Here is a 7,373-nt window from a genome sequence, read left to right on the forward strand (position 1 = left end):
TATTATTTTTTTTTTCTCTTTCCCTTTTGATTATTCCCCGTTTCCTTTTATCCAACTTCTGCGGGTTCCTCTCTCTCTGCTCTCCGGCGATGGAGCCGGGTCCCTTTGGACATCCGGGTGGGGGAAAACGGGATAAGATGGGAGCGGGTGCAGAGGGGATGTGGGGTGCTGGGGGGGTGATGTGGAGGGTGGGGGGGATATGGGGTAAGGGCGGCTCCCCCCCCCGTTCACTGCAGAGATGCGAAGCTCTGATACAGTGGGAGGCTGATCTCAGGCCGCCAGCGATGGCCAAAAGCGATTAAAAGCTGAAAGCTTGGAACCCTTCCTGTATGTGTCAACATGAAAACAGTCATTAGAGACGTGGAGCGCCGCGAGAGCGCGTTGCGCTGCCTCCGACAGCCCTCTCCTGAGGAGGGAAAGTATGCATGAATCAGGGCTCTGGTAACCAGACTCCTCTCATGTACAGACCGGACCTGTTTCCACAAAGTCTATCCTTTTTATCATCTCGGCTGGAGCATTAAAACCTCCTCCAGATCCCTATCTGCTTATTTTATTTTCCCCAGTGACGCTATGTTCCCTCTCTTGTCTTCATCTCCTCCTTTTTATTTATTTTTTTTCTTTTCTTTTTCTTTTTTTTTTTTTGCATTATGTATATTTGACAAACCCGATGTGCAGCGCAGATAAGGGGGAGATCGCGGCCGATTGCTGGCAGTGATAAGACAAAGATCAGACACTGGACTATATTTAACCGCCCGCTTCAACCTTCCCCTCCGCTCTGTGTGTGCCGAAGGTTTCCTCTCCCCCCTGGGGAGGGGTTGGGGCTGCCCCCCCCTCATTGCCACGCCATGGGAATGTGCTGATGGGAGCATCGCATCCAGCTCTTGTGTTCTGCAGGGTCTCTGTGCCATGTGCTGTTCCCTATCCCGTCTCCCTGTGTCCCCGTGCTGTGTGCCATTCCCCATGCCTTGTCCCTATGCCATGTGCTGTTCCTTATCCCCTGTCCCCATCCCATGTGCTGTTCCCTATCCCATGTTACCATTCCCCATCCCATGTGCTGTTCCCATGCCATGTCCCCATGCCATGTGCTGCTCCTTATCCCATGTCCCCATCCCATGTGCTGTTCCCTGTGCCATGTCCCCATCCCCGTGCTGTGTTACCATTCCCCATGCCATGTCCCCATCCCATGTGCTGTTCCCCCTGTCCCCATCCCCACGCCGTGTTGCCATTCTCCATCTCACATCCCCATGCCGTGTGCCTGTCCCTACACCACGCTCTTACCCCCTGGGGTGGCTCACCTCCCCCTCCTCCCTCCATCACCACGTTTCACACACACCGAGCTCCCTGCAGCTGCCACCGCTTTATTTTCTTTCATTATATATATTTTTTTATTTTTATTTTCAGCCTTTTGTTCTGCTGGCAGATAGATGTGAGGGGCTGATAGAGCGCAGGAGCCGATCCCCAGTGCTGATAGCCCCGTGATATTTATTAACTTCAAACGCAGGAGCGCGGCTGATGAGCGAGCAGCTGGCGGCACGCAGCCCCGCGATGGGGGGGCGATAACATTGACCCGTGCACCTCCCCGAGGCCTGTTTTTAGTATATAAATGTACTTATTTTATTTTATTTTCCTTCCTAAATGAGCTGGAAGTGAGCACTTTTGTTGTCGTCGCAGGAGGCTGTGGGTTTTTCTCTTTTTTTTCTTTTTTTTTCTCCCTTTTCCCTTTCTATTCTGCTCTCAGCCAGAGCAGATCTGTGCTCCGATAAGCGCAGCCGATCTCCATCCTGATAGAGATCGCCAGCGCAGATAAGGGCTGCTTATCTCTCCCAACCAGGCTGGAGCAGCGCTCGCTGCAGCAACAAACACAGCAACGAGGGGCAGGAGGGCTCCCACGCTCCCTTCCCTTGCAATTGTGATTAATGCAGGTGCTTTAATTACTTGATGGGGGGCAGCTGCGTGCATGTGCTGTTATTTCTCAGCGTGTTCCCCCCCCTGCACATACACACACCGCGTGTGCAAAGCAGCCTCAAGTAGAAGCCGAGCTTATCACCTACAGATGTTGCATTACTTTGACGAGCACTGACTTTCTTTTCCGATCTCTATCTCCGATTCTGCTCAGCGCAGCAAACGCGCGTGGGGGGAGGGCTGTCGTATTTTTGTCTGTGGATACTTTTTAATTGCCGTGTGATGGTGTTAGATAGCGAGCCCCATTGGCGGGGGGGGGGGAGGGGGTGGGGGGGGAGGGGGCAATATTCCTCTGTTGCAGTGCAGTGGGGCTGTGGGTGCTGCAGGAACCCCGGTGCTGGGGTCTATGTTTGGTGCCAGCGGTCACCCCGCCGTGTCTGATCCTCCCGGTGCTCCTCCCGCTGTTGGCTCTGCGTCACTCCTCTCGGTAGCATGCAGGTGACTAACTCCCTCCGCTCTGCTCTTTTTATTTTCCTCCCCCCATCCTTTCCCCCCCTCCCCCCCTCCTGTTGTTCTGCTGCTGCACTTTTCCATCCTCACCACCCTCCGTGCCTCAGTTTCCCCATCCGTGCTGCCAGAGAGGAGTGGGTGGCAGGCAATGCTTTTCCCCCCCCCCGAACACTGGGGTTGGGGAGGATTTCCTCCCTCATCTGCAGGGAGACCCCTGAGGATAAGCAGCACTTCCCTAAACCGATCCTATCTGTTAGATTGGGGTGGGGGGGGCACAGCCCCTCACATGTCCTACTGATGGGGACGGCCCCCACGTCCTGCAGGGTTCTGCTGCTGCTCCCATGGGCGCTGCCACCCCGCGTGCCAACCCCTCCCCTCTTGTGCAAACCCCTCCGAGCTCCTGCCAGCTGTGACTCAGTGCTGGCAGGGCCCCGTGGCACCTCTGCCCCCGCAGCCAGCTGCTGCCATCCCCTTGGGACGCACTGGGAGCTGCACTTAAAGGTGAGGACCCATTGGAGCATCTTTGTAGGGTGGGGTGGCCCAGGCCAGGCCGTTGGTGCTGTGATGGTGGGGATGTGGCCAGCAGTGCTATGGGACATCCCACCATCCTGGGTCTGATCCTGCATGGCCACCAACTCTGCTGACGGCAGGGTGAGGGCTTTGAGCCAACCGTAGGTGATGCTGCGAGGTTGGAAAAAGGCAAACTCGTATCTGCTGGGGTTGGGGGAAGGGTTGTCACCGTGGATGGTGGCGCAGGGACACCTCACTTCTGTGCCTTCCCGTGTCACGATCGTCATTTGTATGCCACGCTCTGTGCTGTGCCATGCTCTGCCAGTTGTTGGACTTGTGTGGGCTGCTACCCCAACTTCAGACCCCTCCACAGGTCTGTCCCCAAGCTGCTGTCCCCATAAGCCCCATGCTGTGCTCCCCACTGCCTGCAGGATGAGAACCATGGTGAGCCAGGGACCGCTTCCAGCGCTCTGATGGAGATGAACACTGTGCTTTGGGACATCCCTGTCCCCAGCACCTGGAGTCAGAGGGTTGTCTGCATGATTTGTGCTCTGTGTGCAGGCTGGTGAGGTCACTCTTTTCCCTGGGTGGATTATGAGGCTTTTGTGAGTTGTGGGCTGGTGATGCGGGCTGGGAATGAGCCGTGATGTCCACGGGGGTGTTGTGGCAGACGGAGCGGTGGATAGGGCAGAAGAGAGGCATTGGATGGCAGCATCCCAAAAGGCAACTGTGGATGCGGCGACGCCATGCCCTGCATCCCTCTGTGTGTCCCCATCTCGGATTCCCACCGACGTGAGATGGGGTCATCCTGGAGCGGAGATGTAATGCACAGCACTGGGGTGGATGGCACCCACATCCATTGCAAGGATGGCACTCAGGCTGGGAGCGGCGGTGTTGGCCGAGCCTGGGGCAGAGCTGCTGCACCCTGCAGTTTGGGGTCAAGTGGAGCCTTTTTGGGCAAGGGAAGAGGCCTCATCCACAGCTCCTGGGGGAAGGGGAGGTCTCCTCTAACTCACAGCTCGCCGGTTGTGTCCCATGACCGCCGCTGCCGCCTGACTCAGGAGTTTTGGCTGCCCGGGCTCAGTGAGGCTGCTGTCCTGCTCCATATTTTATCAGAAAAGTTCAAGTGTTTCGGGGGTAATAAAGTTCCCTCTTCCGACAGCCGCCGCAGTGAAGGCTGCGCATTGTTCCTGTAGCAGCATGTTTTTTCGGAAGGGATGAAATGCTGAAAGGAATGTAACTGCTGACCTTGGGCTGCAGCGGGGTTAAGGAGTGTGTGCCTATGAGTCACTCCTGATAAGAGCCTTCCACGGCTTTTTTTTTTTTCCTCTTTTTTTTTTTTTTTTTTCCTCTAAAATAATTCTTTATCTCCCGTTTCTCACATCAACATATTTTCTTGACATCTCCCATTGAATAGGAAGCAAGCCTCTCTCTCTCTCTCTCTCTCTCTTCCTCTCTCTCTGCCCATTTGATGCGATAGGGTCGCGCGGTGGCCATCCTTTGGGCTCACCGAGCTCCGTGCCGTCGTCTCAGTGCCACCCACACTGGGCACAGCCCCATTCCCAGCACTCGGGGCAGCTCACGGCGCTCCATCTCCCAGCTGAGGCCTCTCGCGCTACTTCCAGCTCTATGATAATGCGGAAAGTTGAACTGGCCCCATTACTGCGCCGCGATGGTTGCGGCGATAAGGCTGTGATAATGGCAGCGATAGCGGCAGCTCGGTAGCCAATGGCTCTGCCGCTCCTCCCATTAACATTCCCCACCACGGCCCGGCTCGGAGCTGCCTATCTGCTCTCCATTTCCACTCCTCCGCTAGATAAGAATGGAAATACTGACTTCATAGCTCACTGATTAAAGTGTCTGGATTTCTTGATAATACACAGATAAATTATGTTTTTCAAAAAGAAGGTAGGGAAGGGAGCGCGAGGGGAGGGGAAAAACCTCCGGTCCATTTTTATTATTATTATATATTTTTTTTTTTCATTCCCTTTCCCTCTTTCTCAGGGTGAGGCTGGGCACAGTGGGCAGCAGCTTTTGGGGTTCAGCACACAGGGCCGTGCTGTGAGCCGGGTTACGTCCTCGGTCCCTGCGTGGCGTGGCTTCATGCAGCCAGGCTGCCTGCACTGCATCCCCAGCCATGAGCGTTGTGTCCCTAAGGATGGTGGCACTTGGCCACTTGGGACCTGCTGGCACCGTGCTTTGCTGCGTGCCATGGGGATGCTCGGCTTCCCCCATTGCTGTGGTGCCACGTGCTGTGTGGTTGTTCCCAATGGACTGCAGCCAGCTTGCTGCGCTTGGCGACGCTTTTCCTTCTGGACCTCCTCACACCCCCCCCCCAGCTCTGCTTCCAGGACTTCTTCCTGTCTCTTTTCTGCATCTGCTGGTTGTGCTCTGTGCGTTGGGTTCAGCCCTGGGATGCTGCTGCATGGTTCCAGCCTCGCTCCACAGGCACATCCTCATCATGATCCCATTCAGCCTTAAGGATGCTCAGCCCCTCCTGCCCGGTGCCTTGAAAAAATCACTCTTATTGGGTGTTTTCCTAAATATTGCTGATGTCCCTTAACCATCCTTGCCAGAGCCGTCGGGACTCGCAGGCTTTTTGGTTCCTAGCACAGGGAAAGGTATCGGCTGTGGGAATCTCAGTTTGTTTCATCCAAACATAAAACTAAAGAGCAAACAGTATAAAGTTCATTTTTTAATGTGCTGCCCCATTCCAGTTGGGCTGTTCTCTTGAATTTTTTTATTTTTTTTTAGAGGAACTGCGATAAAAAGCAGCGATAAAGCCAGGACTGTTTTGTGTAGGAGTCGGTATCTGCGTTATCTATCTCCCTTTTTCACTCTCCGAGCAGCTCTGTTGTTTTTTACCCTTATCTCGCTCCACCAAAATGCCAAGAACAGGAAAAAAAAAAAAAAAAAGAGAGAGAAAGAAAAAGAAAAGCAACCCAAGCACGCGTGGTGTGCAGACACCAACCCAGCATTGGTGCTGCTGGGGGCAGAGGGGGGCTGCAAAGGGCACTGGGGGCTGCGCACCCACAGGAGCAGCGAGAGATGCAGGAGCCCAACTGATGGCTCAGTGCACACTGTGCCTCACAGGGATGTGCTGTGCTCCGTATCCCTGCTTGTCCTCATGTTATTGATCGTAGAGTTGGGACTGGTGGCATGCTGAGGGAGTGGGAGCATCCCCAGCAGTGATGTTGGAGGCTGGTGGGCATCCTGCTGTACCCTCATCCTCTCGTGATGCTGTTGGTAGCTGAAGTTTCAGACTTGAGGGCACAATCTGGCCCCATCCCTTTGCTGGCAGTTGTTGGATGTTGGCAGTTTTGGATGGAGGAATTTGGGGCTCCCCAGGTTGGGGACCTGCAGCAGTGAGAGGTGATGGGTGACCCTGTGTGGGTCCGATTTGTCACTGGATTAGCACAGTGTGTGAATTGTGGCCTCTCTGTCACCTGCTGCTTGTGGTGTTCGTGGTGCTGTGCAGTGGGTGAGCATCCCCATCACTCCCTATTCCCATCACGCACCGTTCCCATCCTCGTCCTGCCTCCATCCCATCCCTATCGCACTCCATCCTCATCCCCATTCCTCTCTATCCCATCCTCTCCCATCCTTCAAGGCCTCATAACGCCGGGATCCTGCACAGGAGCAGGACACCATTATTCCAAGTCAAGGAAAAATACGGAAATGGAGACATTTCACCCAAAAAAAGTCCCTTTCACCGAGGCCCATTTGCTCCCTGATGCTTTTGGGGCCGTTTCCTGGACCACACGCTTGTGCCACCTGATCCCAGTTGTGCATCCCTTCATGTCCCTGCGCCCCGTGTGGTGCTGCCTCAGTTTCCCCCCACATGAAGGCATTACAGCAGCATCTCCTTCCCCCCCCAATCCTCCAGCAGCAGATCGCATCCCCATTTTTGTGCGGCAATCTTCTCCAATCCATCTGATGCGCCGGGGACGGCTCTATTAGAAGCTCTCTCCACTCTTAAAAATCTATCAGGGCCTTATCGGCCCCATCTGAAACGTAAAGTCACTTCATTGTCATTGTTCCTGTATTTTCTTTCTCATTATTTCCCCGTGCCCCCCGCGGCCGCTCCCCCCCTCCCCGCGGCGGCTGTTTGATACGATGCGGGCTCTCTGCTATTAGTATTAGTAATCGCGTCCCCTGAAGTGAAACAATCTCCTGTAATCTATCAGCGGTTTATCGGCCCTATCTGAGCGCCGGGAATGGCTGGGCTCGGCGATGGCGCCATGCTCGGGCGCTGATAAAGTTACAGAGTTCAGCCGGTGATGAATGTTAAGTAACTGCACCCCGCGCAGATAGGATGTGGACTTGGCAGGGGGAGCAGCTCCGGCTGAAACCAATCTCTCCCCTATCAGCAGGGCTGGTTTTTCTCAGGCTCTGCCTTTCGGCTCGGCTTTTTCTGTTCTTTTTCTCTTTTTCTCGCTCTATACGTGCGC

Source organism: Lagopus leucura, unplaced genomic scaffold, assembly GCF_019238085.1.
Source record: "Lagopus leucura isolate 7727_CA_CO unplaced genomic scaffold, USGS_WTPT01 108-11_obj-0_obj, whole genome shotgun sequence".
NCBI lineage: Eukaryota > Metazoa > Chordata > Aves > Galliformes > Phasianidae > Lagopus > Lagopus leucura.